The sequence below is a fragment of the Mesoplodon mirus genome, assembly GCF_964341445.2.
Source record: "Mesoplodon mirus genome assembly, chromosome: 2".
Taxonomy (NCBI): domain Eukaryota; kingdom Metazoa; phylum Chordata; class Mammalia; order Artiodactyla; family Ziphiidae; genus Mesoplodon; species Mesoplodon mirus.
The window spans coordinates 218236221-218263298 of NC_138977.1; positions in this window are offsets into that span (position 1 = coordinate 218236221).

The window sequence follows — 27078 nt, forward strand, 5'->3', positions numbered from 1 at the left end:
GATAAAGGAGGCAGGAATGTACAGTGGAGAAAGGACAGCCTCTTCAATAAGTGGTGCTGGGAAAACTGGACAGGGACATGTAAAAGTATGAGATTAGATCATTCCCTAACACCATACACAAAAATAAGCTCAAAATGGATTAAAGACCTAAATGTAAGGCCAGAAACTATCAAACTCTTAGAGGAAAACATAGGCAGAACACTCTATGACATAAATCACAGCAAGATCCTTTTCGACCCACCTCCTAGAGAAATGGAAATAAAAACAAAGATAAACAAATGGGACCTAATGAAACTTAAAACTTTTGCACAGCAAAGGAAACCATAAACAAGACCAAAAGACAACCCTCAGAATGGGAGAAAATATTTGCAAATGAAGCAACTGACAAAGGATTAATCTCCAAAATTTATAAACAGCTCATGCAGCTCAATAGCAAAAAAACAAACAACCCAATCCAAAAATGGGCAGAAGACTTAAATAGGCATTTCTCCAAAGAAGATATACAGACTGCCAACAAACACATGAAAGGATGCTCAACATCTTTACTCATTAGAGAAATGCAAATCAAAACTACAATGAGATATCATCTCACACCAGTCAGAATGGCCATCATCAAGAAATCTAGAAACAATAAATGCTGGAGAGGGTGTGGAGAAAAGGGAACACTCTTGCACTGCTGGTGGGAATGTGAATTGGTACAGCCACTATGGAGAACGGTATGGAGGTTCCTTAAAAAACTAAAAATAGAACTACCATATGACCCAGCAATCCCACTACTAGGCATATACCCTGAGAAAACCATAATTCAAAAAGAGACATGTACCAAAATGTTCATTGCAGCTCTATTCACAATAGCCCAGAGATGGAAACAACCTAAGTGTCCATCATCGGATGAATGGATAAAGAAGATGTGGCACATATATACAATGGAATATTACTCAGCCATAAAAAGAAATGAAACTGAGCTATTTGTAATGAGGCGGATAGACCTAGAGTCTGTCATACAGAGTGAAGTAAGTCAGAAAGAGAAAGACAAATACCGTATGCTAACACATATATATGGAATTTAAGAAAAAAAAATGTCATGAAGAACCTAGGGGTAAAACAGGAATAAAGACACAGACCTACTTGAGGATGGACTTGAGGATATGGGGAGGGGGAAGGGTAAGCTGTGACAAAGCGAAAGAGAGGCATGGACATATATACAGTACCAAACGTAAGGTAGATAGATAGATAGTGGGAAGCAGCCGCATAGCACAGGGAGATCAGCTCCGTGCTTTGTGACCGCCTGGAGGGGTGGGATAGGGAGGGTGGGAGGGAGGGAGACGCAAGAGGGAAGGGATGGGGGAACAGATGTATATGTATGACTGATTCACTTTGTTATAAAGCAGAAACTAAAAAAAAAAAAAAAAAGAAAGAAACAAAGACAAAAAAAAAAAGATTCTAGGTATTTATGTTTGACCGCTGTTAAAGGCTGTGTATTGGCAGAGGGCAGTTCCTTTGAGGAGGAAATAGTAAAAGTAAGTATCATTCATCTTGCACCTCCTTATCCAGTAGCAGAACCTTGAAAATTCCACTCCTGTTGGGCAGAGCATAACCAGACTTCCTCCCTCCCTCCATCCCTTCCTTCCATCCTTCCTTCCAGGGTTATTCGGATTGCTTAGTACTTTCTTGCTGAGGATTCAGCTTGTCCCAGTAAAATGAATCTATTCACCTCATTTCGGAAATTTTTGCTGTGTTAAATTGTGCTTTGCTCCAATGAGAGAAAAAAACTACCCCCGATGGACGAAAACAAAACATTTTCGTTCAGTTAGTTCACTTGAAGAAGGGTTATCAAGGCCTTTAGTTCAGTCTGGTAAACCAAGGAGTAGGATAGCACACTTCAAAGACTGAGCACTATTTTCCTTAGGACCTGAATTAGAAAAGAATGGGGTGGGGTTGGGGGGTGGTGATGCTTTGGACTCACTTACAAGGTTTGGCTTGATAGGAGCGCTGGGTGCCTGTGAAGATCTGTTATGTAATACATACCCCAAGCAGTTGTAAAGTCATTCAGACAATGGTCAAACTTGGGATGTTCCCAACTCATGAATATTGCAGATAGCCCATTTTCTTCACCTTCAGTTGAATCTGATACTTTTGAATAGGCTGTGAGGTGTTCAGGACTTTATCTGAGCCAGTGCCGCTAAGCTGAAAGGAGCCTTGAATGGATGAGGGAGTCATTCAAAAAATGCTTTTATTTGGTTTCAGAAACACTTTCTTTGTTTTGATGTGCTCAGAACATCATCTATTTGAAGTCTGGCTCCACGAGAGTTTTTATCTCCAAAGCAAGAAAAATATGGTAATTTTAAATAAATAAACCACCACAACAAAATGCATTAAAAAAAAAAAAAGGTTTCCAAGAGATTGGTGCACTTTGAACACGGGTAATGCCTCTATAAAAGTCTAAATGGATGAATCTAAGCTAGAGTCCGTCTTTCTCTTTGTTCTCTATGAAAATATTCACATCCATCCAACTAAATTAACATATATTATCACAAATGTGTCATTCTCAAATTCCCTGAGTTCGGCTTATCACTCACCACTCTTTTTTTTGCTCATGACTCTCTTTCTGAAAACAAAACAACATTATTCACACCCATAAGTGTAACCGGCACAATGGGAGAAAGCACTGGAAGCAACTTCTTTGTACTTATCGGGGGTGACCTCTCACTCCTGGCTTCTCCTTTCTTCGTCTCTCTGGAGTTGCCTCTGAGAAGCAACTGTGGAACTCTGTGTTCCATGAGTGTACCCCGCACTCATTTGTCCTCTGAGTCCCTTTGTGCTCCAGGGGAATTCAGCCTCCAGGCACAATCTAACTCCTGGTTTTATTCTGCGGTTGAAAACAGTATATCTTGTTTAAAGAGAAATACTCAATTTCTTTCGATATCTCAATTCATATATGATTTAAATGGCTAGAGAAAAAGCCTTGGTAGATGGTCTCCCGATACTTCAATTAAAAATAAAATAAACTATTTACTTAAAGCTCCTCTTGCAGCCAGAGCCCCTTCAGAGAATTTGGCCGGACCCGAAAAGCCATTTGTAAGATTGGAGATACTGGTATTCGCATGCATTCCCACACTTGGGAGTGAATGTGTGTAATAAACACCCTGAAATAGACCAGTGAGCAATACAAACTTAGGGGTGTCTAGAAAGATGGGGGAAAACAGCTCAGCCCACTCTGAATTCTAATTCAGGCCAGGAGAACAGAGTCTCCTAGAAAGTTTTCTATGTCCAAATTTCGGATTCAGAATCAACAACAGAGAGAGGTGTTTCAGAATGTTCTCATGCCAGTAGGATACTATGAGTATTACGTTTAGATTCACCATTTAAAGCAATCCACCACTAAAAATATCTTCTGATTTAAGTGGACCCTGAGCCCTCTACCAAGACATCAGGAACTTTACAGGAACAGGCTACAGTTTTCTGACTAATTAAGATACAATTCTTTGTGTTACCAGAGTGGCAAATATCATTTACATAGGTTGCTAAATACTTATGGATTATGATAATGACATGAAATAGCTTGAACTTTGCCATTTTTGCAGCATAAAAATTTAGGAATAAAGCAACATATTCATCTTTGCCTGCTGTTTATATTCCTTACCAACTTTTCAGTAAGTTCATTTTTTAAATCAATATAGTACCAAACTCTAGAGGCTATACAGGTAAAAAATATAATTTAACCATGACTATCACATCACACATGAGTGACTAGTCGTTGTTAGCTCATTTTAACAACGACTACCAGAAACCCAAGCTTTGTCAGAATGACCAGAACAGACATGGATTGGATGTGTGCTGGATTTTTATTTTGGTTTTGGTTTAAACAAATCCTACCTCTTTCTCCAGTATCTTAGCAATATGTGCAGATCACTTACACTATCCTTGCATATTCATTTCTTGCTGAGAGAAATTCAAGATGTCATCAACCATTTTGGCTGAGATATTCTGGTTCCATTCCTATCTTTGCCAGAAGTTGGCTTATAATTCATCTGTGATGGGCAGAAGGTGTATGCAAACTCCCTAAAGAGAGGGCAGGTAAATTATCTCTTAATTCTGCTCAGTCACCACGGATCAACATTTTATTACTCTTGCTCAAAACTACAAAGTTGGTTCATGCCTGGATGCTTGTTAAGCCTGTGGTGACTCAAGAACTCTAAACCCTACTGGGCACTGGCAGGCAGAATGTCTGTAAAATTACTCTGAAAACATTAAATCTTCATGGCTTGGAGATTAAGACTCTCCCCCTCAGTGCAGGCATTTTCAAGTACAGGGTGTTAAAAGCGACTTGCTTTTGTTAAAGCATCAGTGTTCCTACATTTTCCACCTAAGCTATTAAGAGGACAAACAGGCACAGGGATATATATTTGGTCCTAGAACATGGTAGAGACTGTACCCATATCGGGGACAAACACGGAGCTTTTTTGACAAAGACTTTTGGTGCAAGCCTTCTTCTAAAATAATGCTTTGGGAAAAACAAGAAGGAAAAAAAAAAAGGCTACCTACTCCGATTAAACTCACAAAGAGACTACAGTACTCCACATTATCTTAAGAAAAACAAAAGTCCCAAAGCACAGCCCACAGCTTTTCCAGTCAAGTAGACAGACATTAAAGTACATTAGCACTATCATTTGTATGTCTCTAAATATCAATAAAGTATGTGATTTGGCTTCACTTTCACACAAAGAAGGAGGACTATCCTTTTCAGGAAATTTCACAGAGACACTCACCAACAAAAGTTCGGTAATTTAATCTTTGGAAAGCTCAATAATGCTAAGTTCAAAATTGCAGGTTTTAAACTAATGTACCTGATAAGTGATGATGGCAGAGCTAAAGCGACCCATTATTAAGTAATCCAATCGCTCCAATCCCCATGATCTGTAACAGAGAAGAGTCTCCCTAAAACAGAACTAATGTGTTCACATCTACATTAATCTCTGAAGTCAAAAAGAGGCATTCTTCATGGGCTTTATCTGTTTCCAGATGTCTGCCTCCACCAGAAGTGATTTCACACTCCCGAGGCTGCTCTGCAAATGCTTCCAATATCTTTGTCCGAGAGGTGCTATTTCGTACCGATCCACGGGATACTGTCCTGCCGACTACCCTTCCATGGCTGTCTGACTTCGGTTTCTCGGGACTTAGAGCCTGAGGCAAATGGGGCCTGTGCTTCTGTTGCTTCTACACCATGAAGGACCTGGGTGTGTGTGTGTGTGTGTGTGTGTGTGTGTGTGTGTGTGTGTGTGTGTGTGTGTGTGTGTGTGTGTGTGTGTGTGTGTGTGTGTGAGGGGTGGGGGCAGTCGGTTAGGGTTTTTTCCTCTTAAGTGTCACACTGCTTCCAACTTTTTTCTCCACTACAAGTTTTCTCTTGTAAGGTGTCAGGATTCTAATGAGAAGGATTTGTAGAGCCTCCTTCTTTCAGATTTATTCGCGCAGGGCCACTTATCACTGCTAGTGGTTGGAAACCTCTATCTTTTTTCTCCTTCTGAGTTGCTGACCTTATTTCCAGAGCTGAAATAAACATGGTCCACAAACCATTCATGATTCAGTGACGTACTCAGAGAGAAGCTGAAAAAGGTAAAACTTATTCAAGATGACGCATTTTTTCCTGACTCCTTCCTACGGCAACCTTAATAGCAATCCTGGTAAATATATTTTTATACTCACAGTTTCACGTGTTCTAAATTGGACTGAAGTAATTTCCCTTTTTAAATAGTATTTTTCTTATCCTAAATTAAGATCATCTCAGTGGGACCCAGCAAGGAGGGTGCCAGGTGGATAACTTACAACAGGGCTCCCACTTCTTTTCTTGGCAATCTTGACTGGTTGTTGCCCAGAAATACACATTCCCATGAATGAGTATATTGACATACATGAATTTGCATGTTGGATCTTACAAATCCAATAGAATTAAGTTAATAAGTATGATCTTTGGCAAATACATTCAAGGCAAGTGTTTAATGTCCCTGCAGAGGGAGTGACTGTAGCCTGCTGAGAAGAACATTAGTTTTCTTTCACCAGCCTCCCAACCTGGGATAGTTCCCAAGAGACATCTTAGGAGGGAAGAAAAGGATCAAAATGAGGACTCTCTATTGAAAACAGAAGCTATAATAATTTTTATGAGCCACTTATGGTCCTACAGTTTATTGAATTTAGAAGTTGTGTCTATGAAACAGGAATTCTCCAAGATTCAGACAGTTTTTCCTTTTTATAATGACCACTCAAAGAAGGCACTTTGGTTTCTATTAAAAATTTGGCTACCTCCAGAGTAAAAAAAATAAGTAAACAGCAAACTCTCACTTATTCAGACTGGTTTAAGAGTGTTTATTCCATATAAAGACTTATCACGCATATCAAATATGGAGTACCAATTTTTAAAAGAACTTTAGTAAACTGAACAACATCAAATTCTAAAACTATCCAAGATAAAATTGACCTAAATTCAGGAATGTGCAGTACTGCCAGCTTAATGCTGAGTCAACCCATTAACATCCCATAGTTCTATAGCTGTAGAAAATATATGAGATTGCGCTGACCACATGTTGAATGTATTAGGACATACCTGAGGGAGTTGGCCTTTTAAACAGGTCTAAGATTTTAGTCTATTGTTGTCAACTGTTGTTGTTTTTGTTTTCCAATAAAAATGGAGCATAGAATGTGAAAAAAATCTAATTAAAGTCCTGGAGACATAGTCGTGTGAATGAGCACAAGCAGGTAACAGAGGTTATATCCAGAGCGGAGGGTCTCAAACAGGCACAGAGAATAAGAGGAGCCTTGTTGAAAGAGTATGGGCTCCACCTTCAGGGATTCTGATTTAGTCGGTTTGGGGTGGGGTCCAAGAATTTGCATTCTAACGAATTCCCAGATGATGCTGCTGGTCTGGGGGCCACATTTTGAGACCCACTGCTCTGGAGTCAAGGGAAGGTTTATTTGCTTGTTTGTTTGTTTCTCAGTTAACTTGATCAAGTTAATGTAAATTCAAATAATTCTGTCCATAGATATCCTTGCTGTGCCCTCAGAAACGTAGGTTGGCCAGACTGATCAGATTAACAGATTTTTATTTTATTTTGAACCACCTTAATATGGAGTCATAAAAATTTCACCCCCGACAAACATTTGGGCTGACATATGTATCCACAAAGCATTTAAGCCAGATAGACTTGGATTTATATATAGCTGTGTCTTTTCCACTATATAACTCTGCCCAAGTCATTTAATAGCTCTAAACCTCAGTCCTCAGATCTAAAAAATGGGAGTAATAATACAAACCCCAATGGATTGCTGTGAAAACTGTAAATACAAAGCCCCTATTTAGTGCATCTAGCACAGCTGCAATATATTATCAACTCATTTCAAAACATTCAATTCAGTACAATTCTAATAACTTTAGAGATCTAAAGATAACTTGGAGGACCACAGATAACTCAGAGAAAGCCATGGAGTTTGCTACAAAGATACAACTCCTTATTAGGTACTATTACAACATTGCATAAAGTATTGGGTAATTAGAATATGAAGGCTGACTTACTTTTCTAATTAACAGAAGTTTTTCAAAATTTCTTTCTTCCACCCACCCTGGTTGAAATTCCTTTTAACTCCTCTGCCTTATGAAGCAACGTATATCTTCAAATAATCTTTCCTTGCTGAGTTAAGGTCATACAACCCTTCAGAGTCACCATGTACATGATATTGACAGTGTAGTCAAAGAACATAATGGAACATATACTGAGCTGTGATTCTAGAATATAAGCTGGATTTTAAAATATATATATAGGGGCTTCCCTGGTGGTGCAGTGGTTGAGAGTCCGCCTGCCGATGCAGGGGACACGGGTTCGTGCCCCGGTCCGGGAAGATCCCACATGCTGCAGAGCATCTGGGCCTGTGAGCCATGGCCGCTGAGCCTGTGCATCCGGAGCCTGTGCTCCGCAACGGGAGAGGCCACAACAGTGAGAGGCCCGCGTACTGCAAAAAAAAAAAATAAATAAATAAATATATATATATAATTCCTATTATAAAGTAGACCTCTTGTGAATGCCTTCCTCACCACACACACACACACACACACACACAAATCTAGAGCACAGAAGTGATTTAGTTAGGGCTTAGAAAATTGATAATGTGTAATATTTCGTAGGGTGTTGGAGGAGCACAGAAGGTGCAGTTCGACTAAGATATATGGGTTGTCAGATAAAACTATAATTCAGAAAGATACATGCACCCCTATGTTCATAGCAGCACTATTCACAATAGCCAAAACATGGAAACAACCTAAATGTCCTTCGACAGTTGAATGGATAAAGACGATATGGTACATATATACGATGGAAAACTGCTCAACCATAAAAAAGAACGAGGGGCTTACCTGGTGGTCCAGTGGGTAAGGCTCTGTGCTCCCAATGGAGGGGGCCCAGGTTCGATTCCTGGTCAGGGAACTAGGTCCCACATGCATGCCACAACTAAGAAGCCCGCCTGCCACAACTAAGACCCAGCGCAACCAAATAAATAAATAAAATAAATATTTTTTTAAAGAATGGAATAATGCCATTTGCAGCAACTAGAGATTATCACACTAAGTGAAGTAAGTCAGAAAGAGAAAGACAAATACCATATGATATCACTTATACAGTAAGTCCCCTATGTACTAACGAGTTCCTTTCCAAGAGCACATTCGTAAGTCCAATTTGTTCATAAGTCCAACAAAGCCAGCCTAGGTATCCAACTAACACAATCGTCTATATAGTACTGTACTGTAATAGGATTATAATACTTTTCACACAAATAATTCATAAAAACAAACACAAAAAATAAATAAAACATTTTTAATCTTACAGTACAGTACCTTGAAAAGTACAGTAGTACAGTACAACAGCTGGCATACAGGGGCTGGCATCGAGTGAACAGGCAAGAAGAGTTACTCCATGGAGGAGGGAGGGGAGATGGGAGATGGTAGAGCTGAAGGATCCTCAGCAATAAGAGATGGAGGGCAAGCTGCAATTTCACTCACGCCTGACGTTGATGGCACAGGTTCTGGTTCCTTGCTGGAACCAGATGCACATTTGCATCTTTGAAGGTTTGCAACTTGAAGGTTCGTATGTAGGGGACATACTGCATGTGGAATCTAAAATACGGCACAAATGAACCTATCTACAGAACAGAAATAGACTCACAGACATAGAGATCAGACTTGTGGTTGCAGGGTTGGGAGGGATGGGGGAGAGGGGTAGGGATGGACTGGGAGTTTGGGGTTGGTGGGTGGATAAACATTTAGGATGGATAAACAACAAGGTCCAACTGTAGAGCACAGGGAACTATATCCAATCTCCTGGGATTAAACCATAATGAAGAAGAAAATTTTAAAAAAATGTCTGTATGTATATAACCGAGTCACTTTGCTGTACAGCAGAGATGGGCACAACATTGTAAATCAACTAGACTTCAATTTAAAAATGTTTTAAAAAAAAGATAAATGGGTGGTTCAAGCAATGGACAGTCACGCTGCTCAGGGAGGAAGCGGTGAACCTCTTCCTCCAAATCCATCACCCCATGTCCTTCAAAGACAGACACTGCTGGATGCACCTCTCCATGACCAAGTTCAGGTTCCCTTGAGCTCTTCATAGTTGGGATTATTTGCTCTCCACAATGTATGATCCAAATGTCAAGAAGCCCTAGATCCCCATATGCACTTTGGAGGCTGCCTGAAAAAAGGACATACTCAACAGTGGCTGTATGGACATTTGGGGCCAGATGATTTTTTGTAGTGGGGGCCGTCCTGTGTATTGAAGCATGTTAGCAGCATCCCTGGCCTCTACCCACAAGAGGTCAGCAGCATCCCTCTTCTCAAGTCGAGACAATCAAAGATGTCTCTAGGCATTGCTACATGTTTCCTGGGGTGCAAAATTGAACCCCCCAGTTGAGAAACACGGCCTTAAAGGCCAGCCCTGGGTTTGAATAACAACGGGACATTCTTTCCCTGTTGTTCCCTCTGTTAATTGATGTGGAAATGACCAGAGACTCCTCTGGGAGGCTGGTCCTTCCTCTCTTCCTACTAGTTTTTGGGGGTTTTTTAATAAATTTATTTATTCATTTATGTATTTTTGGCTGTGTTGGGTCTTCACTGCTGCATGCGGGCTTTCTCTGGTTGTGGCGAGTGGGGGCTACTCTTCGTTGCGGTACGTGGGCTTCTCATTGCGGTGGCTTCTCTTGTTGCGGAGCACGGGCTCTAAGGTACGTGGGCTTCAGTGGTTGTGGCTCGTGGGCTCTAGAGCACCAGCTCAGTAGTTGTGGCACACACGGGCTTAGCTGCTCCGCAGCATGTGGGATCTTCCCAGACCAGGAATCGAACCCGTGTCCCTTCACTGGCAGGCGGATTCTTAACCACTGCATCACCAGGGAAGTCCCCTACTAGTTTTTCTGACTGGGCAAGCAAAGCAGAGAGATTACATCATTCCCATAGAGTCTTATGGAATGGACTTATGCCAATTATAGCAGATATAAACATATTCATGGTAGAGCTTTTAGAGCTAGTCACTTAGGAAATAAATATCCCTTCAATATTTTTTGACACTAGATTTCTGAAAGGCTCACATTTCTACCGAGCACAGTTGAGGCCAACCTCACCTGATTAGATGCTCATGTGAATGGCTGCACAGGTGCTGCTCTCACCTGCAGAGAAGCCTGGACTTGGGGGGTAAAGAAGTGGCAGGGAAGCTGGACACAGAGTTCAATGTATTTATGATCATGACCAAAGGCGTACTGGGGTATTTACACACAGCCAAAGACTACAGAATAGTAAGGGTATTAAAATATGCCATGTTCTGGGCTTCCCTGGTGGCGCAGTGGTTGAGAGTCCGCCTGCCGATGCAGGGCACACGGGTTCGTGCCCCGGTCTGGGAAGATTCCACATGCCACGGAGCAGCTGGGCCCGTGAGCCACGGCCGCTGAGCCTGCGCGTCCAGAGTCTGTGCTCCGCAATGGGAGAGGCCACAACAGTGAGAGGCCCATGTACTGAAAAAAAAAAAAAAAAAATATATATATATATATATATGCCATGTTCTGGTTCATTATCATTTCCTTGTAATAGCAAAGTCAGGAAGGAATCAAGGGACTGAAATAATGACAAAATCAGAAATAACCTGAAGTTTGTTATTTATTTCAGTAATACCTTTGCTATAAGGTAGACAAGATGTACTGATGAACAATTGAGCCTTCCCTATCCCTTTGGTAGGTTATATATCTTCTCATCTACTCGATTTGCTGATAGGATCTGGATTCACTGTTTGTCACCAAATATCCAGGGAACATTTACCACGTGCCAGCCCTATATCTATCATACCTGCTATTCTGGGAGCCAGAGATGCAGAGGAAAACCCAACAGACAAGGCTTCTGTTCTAACAGGCCTTGCTTTTCTCGGGCAGACAGACTGATAATTAAACAGCAAACAATCAGAAGGTGGTTCTAGAGACTGCTTTGTCCAGTGGAGAAAATTAAAATTACCACGTACTAGAGCCCGAGCCTGCACACTGTGACCTGCAGGCCAAACCAGTCCATTGCCTGTGGTCATTAGGCCCGTGAGCTGAGAATAGTTTTTACATTTGAACCCCAATTAAGTGAAATGTTATCCTCCCCCAAAAGAATTCCATTCTTCTCATAAGTAGACCTACATTACAAAATATTGTACTCAAGTTCTATATTCTAATTTGACTTTCATCAACAAAAAATTGTGCAAATTTCTTCCCCCTCTTGTCATTTAAATACCTACGTACTCTCCTCAGCTTTGCTTCTTGGCCTACTGTGTCTCTCTACATAAAAACTTCAGTCTCAAGAAAGAAGGAAATCCTACCATTTGCTACAATGTGGATGAGTCAGAGGGCGTGACGCTACATGAAATAAGCCAGTCACAAAAGGACAAATACTGCAGGATTCCACATATATGAAGTATCTAAAATAGTTAAACTCAGGAATTCCCTGGCGGTCCAGTGGTTAGGACTCCGAGCTCTCACTGCCGTGGGCCTGGGTTCAATCCCTGGTCAGGGAACTAAGATCCCACGAGCCACGCGGTGCAGCCAAATAAATTAATTAATTAAATTAAATTCAGAGAAGCAGAGAATAGAATGGTGGTTGCCAGGGGCTGGGGAAGGCAGAAAGGGGGAGATGTTGCTCAATGAGTATAAAGTTTGAATCATGCAGGATGAGAAGGTTCTAGAGATCTGCTGTACCACAGAGTGTCTATAGAGTTAACAGTGTGGCATCGTGCCCTTTATGTTAGGAGGATAGTTCTCATGTTAAGTGTTCTTACCAAAAAGGAAACCCCAGGAAATGCCAGGGCTTCCCTGGTGGCGCAGTGGTTGAGAGTCCGCCTGCCAATGCAGGGGACACAGGTTTGAGCCCCGGTCTGGGAAGATCCCACATGCCGTGGAGTGGCTGACGGCTGGGCCTGTGAGCCATGGCTGCTGAGCCTGCGCGTCCGGAGCCTGTGCTCCGCAACGGGAGAGGCCACAACAGTGAGAAGCCCGCGTACCACAAAAAAAAAGAAAAAGAAAAGAACCCCCCCATACACACAAAAGAACACAAGGGCATTTCAGATACATTAAGTGCCTTGATGGTGATGATGGCTTCTCTGGCATATGCATATGTCCAAACTCATCAAAATGTGAACATTAAAAATCTGCAGTTTTTTGTGTATTCATTACACTACAATAAAGCTTAAAAAAATATCCTGCTGACTTATGTGTCAGACACCAACTGCGGGGCCGGGGTGGGGGGGGGCAGGCGTCGGGGGGAGGAGAGCGGGGGGGAGGGGGAGGAGGACAACGGTGGCAAAACAATGAGGGGAGGCCTCTCTGATGACCTGACATGCGAGCTGAGGCCTGCTACTTCTGCCCGCATCAGCTGTGGGCCCTCTGGACCTCCCCTTCCTTGATTGTACGACATCGGGGTTGAACTACACCATCTTCCTTCCCCGAACCGCTGCAGTTCTGTGTCTCTATTGACGGCACATGGTGTATCTCCCATCGGTCCTCACCTGTCATCCCTCACCCATGCCCACTTCGTGCCTGTGAAGAAGAGACGGCTCCAGCAGAAGAGTCACGTTCAATTCTCCAATGTGGAGCCCATCACACCATTTGGCCAAACTCACAGAAGTCCTAGTAAGATGAGTTCTACAATTAGTCCCAATACCTCGACAAGACATTCAGGAAGTGTGTGGAAGTTTATCAGAGCAGAAGGCCAAAGGCCTTCCGATCTTCAAAAAACTACTGAAAAACAGCCCACACTTGATCTGAATTATTGTGGTCTTTCAAAGTCTATGCAAAGTAATATGCAAGGAGACAAAGCTATTTTACCAAGCAGACAGATATTCCAAATTACTAGTTCTTAACAAGCATGGTAATACATCAGTCAAAAGCAATAAATTTAAACTTAATGAAATCTCAATTTGCCTACAGTGCATTTCACTTTGACATTTTCTATATTGCCACGGTGCTTTGATAAAATTTTTTAAAATGCAAAGAAAGTGTCTGTAAGGCTAAAGACCAGACTTGGTGCCATTGTGGCCAAGGCAACATTACAGTACTTAAGTTTCATCACTCCATGCCCCGTGGCGGGCAAAGCCCCAGCCGCTAACACAGGTTCAGTTTTCATTATCATCATATGATTATGCATTTTACTGCATTTAACTGATAATACATCTACCAGCTCACCTTAAAAGAATTAGCTTGGAGGTTTCATTGCTTTCCAAATGGAATTCATTTGACAAACAAATGACAATTAGCCTGGTCTCCCTGTTCTGCATCAGGATGCTTTTTGATTGAACCTAGACCAATTTACAATTTTTAAATGAGTTTAGACATTTACATTTAAAATGTCTAGAGGAAATTAGCCCTGGGACATCCAACGGCCAAAATGCTTTTTGAAGTTGATTATTATTTGATCTAGTACCCTCTACCTGTACATTTTGTCCCAACTTCAAAGTTTGGGAATGTAAATGCCACCTCACCTCAAAGCACAGGGAGAAACTTAAAAGCGGTTTTGCTCATTACATTATGCAAAGGAGCCCATATTTTAATATTCGTTTAATATGGTTAGTTAGCTTTAATGACACCAGTGTGACAGTGTCATAGTTTTGGAATCTAAAAGCACTGATTGAAGTTTCTGGACGCTGCTTCTGTTTTTCTGCACAGAAGGGAAGCAGGCCCTTTGAAGGACAGATCGGCGCCTGGGTGCATCCAACCTGCCCCGGTGAAGAAAGCAAAAATCATGGGACCAGAGACACTGGACTGTCACATCCCAATTCTGTGTGTTTTGTAAAGGCAGCCACTGCGCTGAGGAAACTGCCGGAAATTTCATGATAAATATGCACTGCTGAAAACCCAGCCATGGAAACTGGCGTTGCTCTGAAATTAAGCCCACGAATTTCTAGTTGAGAGTGTATTTTATTTATTTATTGTTGTTACTATTACCACTTTATTGTCAAAATGAGAAAAATGACAGCCTTTTGCCCGTTCCACATTGTTCAATGGCAAAAATAAAATATAGTGAGGGAAAAGGCCACAAATAGGTAGGATGGTATCGTCATCCTGTTCTGGATGTAACTTCTGAAGCCTGAAGGTCCATATTATCCAGGACGTACTCAAAGGGACACTGGAGAAGAAAGGGCATGTGGCATGGCTCTGTGGAGTCTGCCGGCCCGCGTCTGTGCGCAGTTACCCCGGCTTTCCTGCTTCATCCCTGCCAGTTCCCCAGAACATTTTGAATTTCTAGTTTTGTCTCATAGGACACATACCCCATGTTTTCCAAAATAACCTGGAGTTCCAAAGAGTTCCCAGATGATAACACTGTATACTCCCAGCACAGAATGCACGGTTCTGAAGACTGTCTTCTGTGAATATAGTAGATGCTGAATTAAGGGATCCAGCCTCTCATTAGGTCTCACAACAGCATGAGGAGGCAAGAACATCAGGAGAGAGTGAATTAACCCCGGGGCACAAATGTAGAGAATGGCAGAGAAGGGCCCCTGGCCTTCCCACCATGTATTGTGAAATGGCAAAAAGGGTGATAAATAAACAAACTAACAAGCAAAAAAAAATTTTTTTCCGTCTAGGATGGCTTAAGTTTGTTGCCGAAGAGTAGAAACTTCCTCTGGGTCCCTTCACGTCTAAACTCTGTGATTTCATGTCAGCTCCTCCCTCCCTTCCTGCTCTCAGTTTCTTTAATGAAAATGGAATCAGAGCGTCCTTGGGGTAAACTCTGTTTTGATTCCAAATTTAATACACTAGCACCAAATTTTCTCACATGCACCACGTCCAGACTACGCTAGAGACGTGCCAAGTCCTTCTTTCAAGGGTTTTTCATTTTCTATTTTTTTCTGTACACATAGGACTTTTTATTCCTGTACCAAGGGCCTGGCAACAACCATCGTACACGGCATTCTCAGACTGTGACTTTGAGGGCACCAGAGTTGCCCAAAACCCAGGCAGCACAGGTGGAAACCGGCAGAGTTTTGTTACCTTGTCGCCCTCTGCTGGACGGATCCGCCACTCCTCACACAGGAGCCTGACACCCACCTTTCCTATTAAGGCGGGCGTGGTTTTCACTAAGCTACGGTGAAACAATTAGGTGTCTTAAGAAATAAAACGGTCTTTTCTGCTAGAGCATCTTAGAAATGTTCTCTATGTAGTTGTACTGGAACATCACTTTATTCTGCTTCTTCCATTTTGAAGCATAGCTGCATTTTTTTTAACATGTAGATAATTAGAGTGAAAACATTGAGGAATTCTCACATCAATCTTTGACATGCAAGTGTTCTGTGAGCCCCCATTCAGGCACCAACCATCTGGCAATGAGGGAAAAAACAATACCAAACAGAGGCAATTTCATAGTATTCTCACAGCATTAAGAAGTGGAGGGCTTCCCTGGTGGTACAGTGGTTAAGAGTCTGCCTGCCAATATAGAGGACACGGGTTCGAGCCCTGGTCCAGGAGAATTCCACATGCCGCGGAGCCACTAAGGCCGTGCGCAAAAACTACTGAGCCTGTGCTCTAGAGCCCGTGCTCCGCAACAAGAGAAGCCAATGGGAAGCCTGCGCACCACAACGAAGAGTAGCCCCGCTTGTGGCAACTAGAGAAAGCCTGTGTGCAACAATGAAGTCCCAACGCAGCCAAAAATTAATTAATTAATTACCTTTTTAAAAAAGAGAAAAGAATCACACACAAAAAAAAGTGGATTACCATGGGAGTTAAGATCAAGGGACGGACTGCAAATCCTCCTCTGTTATTTATTACCTGCATGACATTAGCCAAGTTAAATAACCTCTCCCAGCTTCCAAGTCCTCCTCTGTAATATGAAGTTATAATAATATTTGCCTTCCATGGTAGTTGTTAGGAGTCAATGCATATAAAAAACTTACACTAGTGCCTGGCACATAGAAAGCACTGCATAACTGTTGAATAGTGTCACATGCATGGCACAACGTAAGAATTCTAAGTTCAATGATCATAGCAGAATAGAGGGGAATAGAGCTTTTCCAGATCTTTGTTTTGAGGATTTTTTTTTTTTACCTTTACTCAAAGGGGATGAGTGCCATAGCTCCTAAATTGAAAATAGACACATCCCCAAGAAAAGAAACAGAACTTTCAGTGAAACTTCACTCTGAGAAGTGTCTTCTTTGCCTTCTCTGCAAGTAAGAAAGTGATGTATGCAACTGACAACACTCTTTAGATTCTAAGTCTTGAGTAAAAGGGATAGCTTCTCAGGAATTCCTGATCTCCTCTTTGCGGGACTTTGTAAAGGAAGGTTAGAAGTTGAAATGACTTTTATGTATTAAGGTATTAAGCACACATTAAAGAGTAGACTATCCAACCATTCACTTATTCAACAAATATTTATCAGGTGCCTACTGTGTGCCTATAAGCCCTGGGCTAAGTAGCGAGGATATAGATATAAATAAGACAGGCACAGACCCCAAAATATGGACATTACAGACTGATGGGAAATACAGAGAGTAAACAAGTGATTCAATGTGAATGGTCTAAAAGGAGAAAGACTGGGACCCATGGAGGACACAACCTCACCTGGACATCCACTTTCTAATTTTACATGAGATTCCTTTGCATGGAGAGATCTCTATGCAGGAAAATGTCCTAGTGTCCTTTTAAGAACGATAAGCGATAGAAGAGCTATAAATCCTCATTATTTGGGGGGGAGCAGACTTTATATTCAGGAAAACCAATAGTTGGAAGGACATACATGCCTGCAAAAAATAACATGGGATTTGCAACACCAATTCAGGAATACACCAGAGCAAAACATTGCATCCTTATGCTCAAGGTGCTTCATCTATACGAAGTAGAACTGCATTTTTGGTGTTTGATAAAACTGCATGCTGCTGCCTTGTGGAATATTCTCGAAGAGTTCTCAGAATTAAAGTGGGCCGGCAGGCTAGCACAGATGCCAATTCAAACAATGTTAAGGGCTGCTGAAGAGTAACTGGGGATATTGTAGATCCGCCAGGAGATATTTTTCTTTGCTAAGAAGTGGAGCATCTGTAGGTATAAGACACAGATGTATACACTGTATACAGTGAATCCCCTCTCTTATCAAAACTTCCAAATAACTGAATATGAGGGAAATTAATTGCCTATGGTTCATCAGGCCAAGATAAATCATAGCTGCATGGAACGACAAGTTAAATTATTATTGGAATCTACCGTATATTAGATTGTGTTTTTCTTTATTTAATGAATTTCCATGGAAGGAATCAACCTGTGGTTAGCATTCTTGTGTCACAGAATAAGCCCATGATGGTGGCCTATTTTTCATCAGTGTGCGTGAAACCCCTATTTTTAGTAACCCACCTTCTGCTCTTGCTGATTTTTCTCACTCCCTTAATCTCCTGCCTCAATAATTAATCATCTTCAGGTCAAAGCTATAAACATACAGTCAAGTCGAGATGAGATACATATGAGAAGATTATTGCTCAAGCATCTAAATCATTGGATTAAATGATCCAGATGATTTCCCTGTACTCTGCATATATATATGCATATATAGTTTTATATATATATATTTAAAATCTCAAACAAACAGCTAAATGAAAAAAATGCTTGGTCTGATAATTGGTGTGGTATGTGGAAACAACAGGGAGAAAATTGATTCAAATTCAAAGAAAATCTATTTCAGAGACTTATTCTTACAGAAAAATTTTACACAACTGGAAAACCTTATAATTAGGCAAAACAATTAACCTGCTAATCCTGGCGGATAACCTAGGATAAATGGGTATTTGACAGCTTTAATTTAATGTAATTTAATGAGGAGAAAAATATAAGTTCATGCTAGGTTTGTACACCACCTATTTTGGTTAGTGTTTTGTTAAATTTTCCCAGAAGAGGTTTTAATTAGAACCAAAATAAGATATTTATTTTTATATAAAATGTATTATATAGTATACAAATGTATTATACACACATACACACATATATCTGTAGATGTATATGCATGAACACACACACACACATATGCACTTATCCCATAGAAAGCAAGATACCCATGTACCAAATAGATTCACGGAAAATGGCTCAAGACCATTACCTTTGATGTAAACATAATAAAATAAGCCAACTCCATTTCAGCAAGAAACAAGCTGCTCTTCCTCAGCTTTAAAAGTCACAATCTGAAAGATCTTAGAGTCTAAAATCTCACAATTAAGGTATGCTGATTACTAGGGTAACCTGACATTTGCACTAAAATATTAAACCTCTTTGGAGGTGTATTAATATTTTGATTGCATTGAATATTCTCTAATGAGTCACTGCAGCGAGGTAGTTGGCTGATTAGTGCCCTTCCATGGAACTGAAACCTACGTTTCTTCATCCACATGCATAAATTACATTTGGTGATGTTGTAGCAGAGATTAGTAGAGCTACGGTTTGGTAAAACTAATTCTTAAGCAGAGATAAAGAGCCATGCCATTCACTCGGGAAAGATCCATAATGAAAGTAGCCATTCATGGCCCTGGAACAGACATCAGCCATCTCCTTCTCAGTGTGGCTGCAGGTCCCCACTCTTAAGGTGGAATGTAAGTGAGACCTGGGATCTCCCATTTGACAAATGCTTTTTCATGTGAAATACATGAACTCCTTTTCCCCCTAGACTAAGTTGTTTCAGATCATTGTCTCTTCCGTAGTACAGGAAGAGAAGCTAATCTATAAAACAATGAGGCTTCACTCTGGATGCCAAAATCTGCAATTATATTGTACAGAGGGGCTTCATGAATAATTCCTGGGCTATGATCTGACATTAATCTGGATAGTTAATACAGAGCTGGGGCATTGCCAGCCTAAAGCTGACTGATTTCTTTACAACAGGGCACTTTCAAGGTGAGGACACAGCTTTTTCTCTAAGTTAGAATCTCAATCCGAGCTGAACACTAAGCTATCGCCGCTAGTCTTGTGTTTCCCCCTGAGCTGGATGTCTAGGAACTGGCAACAGGGCACTACCTTAGAAAGAAGGCACTTCAATTAGGCAAGACAGCTCCAAGATTTTAGCTATTGCTCACATATAGGCTGTTTTAAATGACCAAGAAAATCACCTAATGTATCATAACTATACATTGGTCACTTTTTCTGGCCAGGGTATAAATCAAGACAACAGTTAGCTCTCAGAACCGGTCTCAGACCCAGGGAAAATAATCTCAGAAATACTGAGTTATTAATGAGGCAATTTTGATACTTCCTCTTGAAGTTACCTGGAATAATGACAAACAAGTGGTCTTTTCTGAGTTAAAATTTTTTGCTGATTCAAACATATATTTAATAATGTGCTTATCCCATGTTCAGCATTGTAATAAATATTGTGAGAAATTCTTAAGAGTAGAAAAAAAATACCACCAACCAATCAACAGACAACACAGCAAGTTTTCTGCCCTGGGGATCTTCCTATCAAGTTAGAGAAATATGAGTAGAAACAGAAAACAATGTTTAGAGAAAGAGAAGCGCGTGGGAGAGCTGGAGGAGGTATCTCGCAGAGGGTAGAGTTTGGGTTGAGCCCTGAGGACGCTGAAAGTTTGGGTTGGTGAAGAGGACTGGGATCACATTTTGAACAATAATAATAACCAAGCCAAAGTATGAACATGATGCCACTTTGCCTGAGTAGTATTTAAGGTATTTAACAGCAGGTGATATTAAAACTCTTTAACAGTAGATATGATACAGATACCAATCAACCAGAGATGACACCACCTGACATCGACAACCATCACAACCGTAACAGCGCAGCCCAGTTGAGCATCAGCCTGGCTTGGGACGGTTCACATTTTTCTTGTTCTTCTGTTTGTTCACTTGTCCATTGTCCGTCTCCCCCCTCTACAATGTAAATGTACCCGCAGCACCAGAAGTAGTGCCCAAGCATGACTGTTTCTCAGCAAGTATTTATTTAGTGGCTGAATGTTTAAGTAACTGTACATAAAAATCTCAGATTAGCCTGACTAAAGCAGAAAACTCATCTTAGGGAGTTGAAGATGAAATTAGATGGATAAGATGGGCAAAATGATGGAGGCCTTTAATGATGAAGATTAGAAATTTGAACAATTTTCTGTGAATAGTGGAGAACCACTGAAAATACACCAGCAAGGATACGGTGATAACGTCATTCTCAACATCAGTGCTTCCAAAGTCAGTGTTACTTTCCATAACATTAATAAGCTTTTCCTCAATGCCAGGCATTAGTACTTTGTGTTTTACCTGCATTACCTCATTCAACTCTATGAAGTGGATCCTGTTATTATCTCCTTTTTACAAACAGACACAATGAAGCTTAAAGATCTCCTGTGATCTGTTCAAGGTCACATAATTACTCACCACTACACTATATACCTCCACACCACACACACACACACATACACATACTGACTGAAAAGGTTTTCCTAACAAAAGTAAATAATACTTTAACAGGAAAAATTACCCATAATTCCAGCAAAATACCACTCTTATAATTTCTTCTTACTTTGGAGGGGGGACCTGCTGTCATTATTCTGTATAATTGTAACTGCAGCTATTACACAGTTTTATGTTATTTTTTTTTTTACTTAGACTTATCAAGTAAAACTTTTCTCTGTTGTTGCATAATATTTATCATTATAATTTGTAATTATTTTTGTTTAGTTCCTGTTGCTGTTGTGCATTGTTGGGTTTTTTTTGGTAGTTTAAATAATGCTTCAGTAAACATTTTTCTCCACATATCATATTTTGCTTTCTAATTATTTCCTTTGAATTAATTCCCAAGAGTGATTGCACTATATCAAAGAGTATGAATATTTTGTAGGTCCTGAACTGTATTGCCAAATGGTTTCCCAGGTGGGTTGTACTAACTCCTACTAAGGCCAACAATTATTATTTGCCAATTTTACTAAATCTCCCACGGTCATCTGCTATTAGATGGTTCAATTTTTACTTAATAAAACGAAAAGGTACTTTTCGTTTGCCTTTTTGTTACTAGCTAGTTTAAACATTTTAAAAACAGATTCTAGGTATCTCTTCAGACTTAAACTCTCTAAGCGAGGCTTTGGCCCATATCCTTATTGAAATCTTAATATTATTCTTACAAAGTTGATTGAGATCTTTACATATTATAAATAACTGTACTACAATTTGTCATTTTTGATATGAATATATTTTCTAACAGGCTGCTTTAATTTATTTTTAGTTTCTATATTTTCACTGGAGAGGCTTTTTTTTTTTTTTTTTTTTTTTTTTTTTTTGCGGTACGTGTGCCTCTCACTGTTGTGGCCTCTCCCGTTGCAAAGCACAGGCTCCGGACGCGCAGGCCCAGCGGCCATGGCTCACGGGCCTAGCCGCTCCGAGGCATGTGGGATCCCCCCAGACCGGGGCACGAACCCGCGTCCCCTGCATCGGCAGGCGGACTCTCCACCACTGCGCCACCAGGGAAGCCCCTGGAGAGGCATTTTCAAATTTCTTCACAATCTATGACTTTGTATTCTTCAATTGCTTCAATCTTTTGAAAGTTCTCACCCTTCCAAATATCTGAGATTCCATTTTATTTATGGCCGATTTTCATTGATTTGATTTTTCAGCTTAATCTTTTTCCCACATGGAGATTATTTTTGCTCTGTAGGAAGGAAGGAATACAGCAATTTTCCTCACTCTCAATATTTATTAAATAATTCTTCATTTCCTTCTTGCTTATGACACTTTATTACATACTACATTTTTCTATTTAATTTATGGGCTTCTACCCTGTTCCACTGAGTTATTTTATTTGTTAGTATTCTACTCTCCTTTTTTACTACTGTTGTTTTATAATGTGGTTTTATATTTGATAGGACTGGCATTTTTAAACAATATTTTTGGGAGCCACACTTGCAAAATTTACTTTTTGAGAGTATTTTTAGTTTATTTTTTCCAAATAAAGTTGTAAATTTTTTGTTTTTTTCTAAAATAATCTGGAATTTCCAGTGAGATTGCTTTAGCCTATATGTAACCTTGGGACAAATTAGCACTATTGTGTCTCATTTATTCTAACCTTTCTAGATCATTTGTTTTACCTTTTTGTACTTCCCAATAAAGACTTCTTTATGTAAGTCATTCATACCTTTTATTGTACTATTTCTTATGTTTTTATATTTTTTAATGTTATTATCAACAAGATCCCTATGTAATTTCTAATTACTTTTTGTTGGAATAAAAGAGTGTAATTTATTTTGTATGTTTAATTTGTATTTAGCAAAAAATATATATATAGTAGATATATACAGTATATAGTACATATATGTTACATATTTTATATATATGTAGTTTTTGCCAGAAAGAAAGATTATAGATTAACTATTATAAAACCTTAACCTCGGCCATCATCTCAATAAGCATTCCTCACCTTTAAGTTATTTATAGCCAGAAGTCTCCCATAGCAAGTTATCTTACTTAGTTATCTGATTTTGAAAATAGAGAATTAGTTTTTAATTAGCCAATGTGGATGTTAAGATTCTACCCTTTAATTAGCACAACATTGTAAATCAACTATATTTCAATTTAAAAAAAAAAAAAGAGGGGCTTCCCTGGTGGCACAGTGGTAAAGAATCCGCCTGCTAATGCAGGGGACACGGGTTTAAGCCCTGGTCCGGGAAGATCACACATGCCACGGAGCAACTAAGCCCATGTGCCACAACTACTGAGCCTGCGCTCTAGAGCCCATGAGCCACAACTACTGAAGCCCGTGCACCTAGAGTCTGTGCTCTGCAGCAAGAGAAGGCACCGCAATGAGAAGCCCATGCACCACAATGAAGAGTGGCCCCTGCTCACGGCAACTAGAGAAAGCCCACGTGCAGCAATGAAGACCCAACACAGCCAAATATAAATAAATAAAATTAAATTTAAACATTTTAAAAAAAGACTATACTCCTTTAAAAATTAACTGAGCTGAAATTATGATGGTCATGGACTTTGGGACCTAGATCACTTATATACCTATATATTAGAGCCAATTCAAAATTGTTTCTTAGAATATTATCACTTAGGATAGATTTGGGTGTGAGTAACAGAGACCCAGAAAATCATGGCTAAAACAAGTTAGTCTCACAGATTCATAAGTCTCACAGTCCTCAAGGCCGAGGCTTCTTGAAGCTGAGAACATGATGGAATAGATTTCTGCCCCAAGCCACAAGGATATATGCCTTCATCTGCATGCTCCAAAATGGTTGCTGGAGCACCAGCCATCATAACCGCATTCCAAGTCACAGGATGAAGGGAAAGAAGGAGGAAAGAAAGGTACACCTCCCTATTGTAATGAGACTCCCCAGAAGTTTCACAGCTCATTGGCCACAACTTAGGCACATGATCACATCTAGCATGGAAGATGCAATCTTTTTACTCAGCAGCAATGTGTCCAGCTAAAATTGCGTTTTATTACTTTGAAAGAGAAGACTATTTGGTAGGTAACTATCTCTGCCAAACATGATTCCTAGGCCTGAAGTGACTAGGCAGGCCACTGGGTAACTGCCAGCACTACCACCACCCAGAAAGCTTCCACGTTTCCTTAGAGTACTGAGTGCTCCATACATAAGTAGATAGGTAGATAGATACATAAATGTGTAGATTTGGGGGAGAGAGGTTAAATGAATAAATGAATTACTAAGTTGATATGTGAATGAAAAGCATTCTTTAGTCTTATTCTTTCTCTTTGAAATGTTGTTCCATTGTTTCTGGCTTTGATCATTTAAAAGGGAAAGGATAAAAAGCCTCTTCAGATTGTTCACTCTTGTAAGAACCTCAATTTTTGACTTGTAAACTAGCAATATCCCTTTCTTTTCATGAGGCTATACTTGGATGTTGATTTTGGTCTATATCACATCAACTCTATGAGCCTTCTCAGTTTCCAATCTCATGTGTGTATATATTGTCTACCTTCCTCAGGAATTTCTGTTTCTCACCTGTTGGTTCTATCCTCTATCCTCCAGTTCTGTCATTTTTAAATTCTATATTAAGCTTATACGACGTATGCTTATCTTCTAAATTAATGATCTAATTTTAGTCTTTTCATCCTGATTTTTATTACTTCCAATGATAAGCTAGTGCTCTTTCTTTTTTTTTTTTTTTTTCGGTTTCTTTCTTTTCCTTCTTCTTTTCTCCCTCCCTCCTTCCTTCTCTCCCTTTCTTTCTTCCCATATCAGGCTGTGCACATTTAATCACTCTGCATCTTCCGTAATCTCTTTGAATATAAATTCCAGCTACTCTCAGAAATATTTTGGTTCTTTCGATGAGCTTTCATTTCAGATGTAGTCTTCTTTGACATTTCAAACCTGTTCTCAAAGCTACTTTTAAACCTGTTTATTTATGCATTTTTAACTTTCACCCACCCAACTTGGTTGAAACTTCTGAAAATGGTCTATATTTCAGATAATGTTAAAGATTTGTTGATGGAACTCAAAAGAGAAGATTCCTGTTGTTCCTGTTCGATCATCATTCCAAACCTTTCCCTGTAAAGGAGATACGTAAGGGCTGGTTAGGAGTTAAAGTATAGTCTGGAAAAGGAGGAGTGACGGGCAGCAAGAACAGTTAGGAAGCTTTGCAATGAACTGTGTCTGTAGCAATACGAGCTTAGATTAGGACAACAATGGAATAGACAAAAAAAAAAAAAAAAGCTGGCCATGAGATACATTCGAATTGATTTCATTCAAATCAGATGTGCTGCAGCATGAACTAAATAAAGGGTTCATTCTGTCATGTAACCCATTTGATATTGAACAAATTCAAAATGCTGACTAACAGCTCCCAGTTCTCTTGGGCAGTAATGACAATCAAGTATTGGTTTTGAGCACAAGTAAGGAGAATACATTTCCCCCGAAGAAAATCTCTAAGAGCTGCCTTTTCATCAGCTCTCTCTGTGTAAGCATCCCGTCATCCAGATAGCACAACGCAACACGATAATCTGATTAGGGCTTGAGCTGCAGGAAAGTGAGGCACCCACACTTCCCAGCCCCAGTCTACTACAAGCCCACCATTCACGCCTCATCCCTACTTGATGGTTAAAAGTAAACTACAATAATAGAGTTAATTCTTCATTTCACATTGCCCCAACATTACTGACATCATTATTGGAGTAGTTGGGTCCCTTGAGATGTGTTCAGGAAAGATCTTGCAAAGAGGAGTTAAAGGCCTGCCTGCTCTGAAGAGTGACAAAAATGTAAATTTCAGTCATCTCACTAGTGAAGAAGATATATTTCACCAAGGCCAGATTAATTTAGCAGCTACATTTCCATTCCTGTGCGCCCTTAAGTAAAAACAGATCCACCAAACAGTCATAAAGGCAGAAGGGATTCTCCAAATACATACAGTATGTAGAGGTCTTGGCCAGTGAAAAGAAACCCAACAGGGACCCTAAAGTTATGTGATGACACATTGCAGAAGAGAAGAAGGCTTTCCATGTTGCAATTATTTATACAAGTATTGTGTAGGAATGCTTCAATGCAATACATCAGGTCTGTTGGGGGGTAACTAGAAGGAAAAGGTCCCAAGATATTCTACTTCAGATGGAATTGGGCATTATGTTTATGCCACTTTTGCCTGACTCTACCAATTTGACAAGTGACCATAAATTCCAAAGCTGTGACTTCTAAATGTTGCTCAGCAACTGAATTGTGCTATAGCCCTATAAAAGCTGCAAAATTTTCTCACTTCCTCTATTTTTTAAAAACCCTGCTTTAAAACTCACATCAGTGTCTTACCCTGTAAATATTTTTGAGGCCTTTCATTGTGCCAGAGACGCCAAGACAGGCAAATATGAAGGACCCGGTGCCTGTCTTCAGGGAATTCACAGATTAGAGGCCAGGCTGACATCATGAATGCACAAGGCAGGTGATGGGCCAGCGGGAATGGTAGAAAACAGAGCCAATAGGAAAGAATGGATTTGGATAGGGGACAGGAAGAAGAGCAGCCATGTGAGACACTGACATTCATGTCCCTGGTAAGTGCAGAGGGCCCTCCCTCTCTGGTCCCGTGATCCATTACCCATTTGCCTACTGGCATTGATAGTGCCGCCATTATAATCATTTGCTTTTAGGCCATCTCTACCACTCACTGCGGGTTCTTCAAAGCCGGGCACCATGTCACCACGGCTTACTCGTTTTTCCCCACTGCACCTAGCATATAGTATATGCTCCATCACTGTCCAATAAATACATGAATGAACATTTCATCATCAAAGTGGGAATAAAGCTGCCATGTCCATTAACATAGGAGAGATTGGTTTCCCTCCCCCATGGTACTGGGAACTTCTGTGAGGACAATGCCTGCCAGAGAAGGGCTTGAAAGATGTGTGTGTATGTGTGTCTGTGTGTGTGTGTGTCTGTCTGTCTGTCTGTGTGTAAGGGGAATTTCTGATGCATCTGTCCTCAGGTAAGAGCCAAAGGTTGAAAGCTACAAGTCATCATTCAGGTATCAGGATTGGAGGGATTGAGCAAAGGTAGGAATAAAAAAACCAATAAAGGGTGGTGAAGATGGGAAAATAAGATAAGGCAAGCAGATGACTTGGGGTGA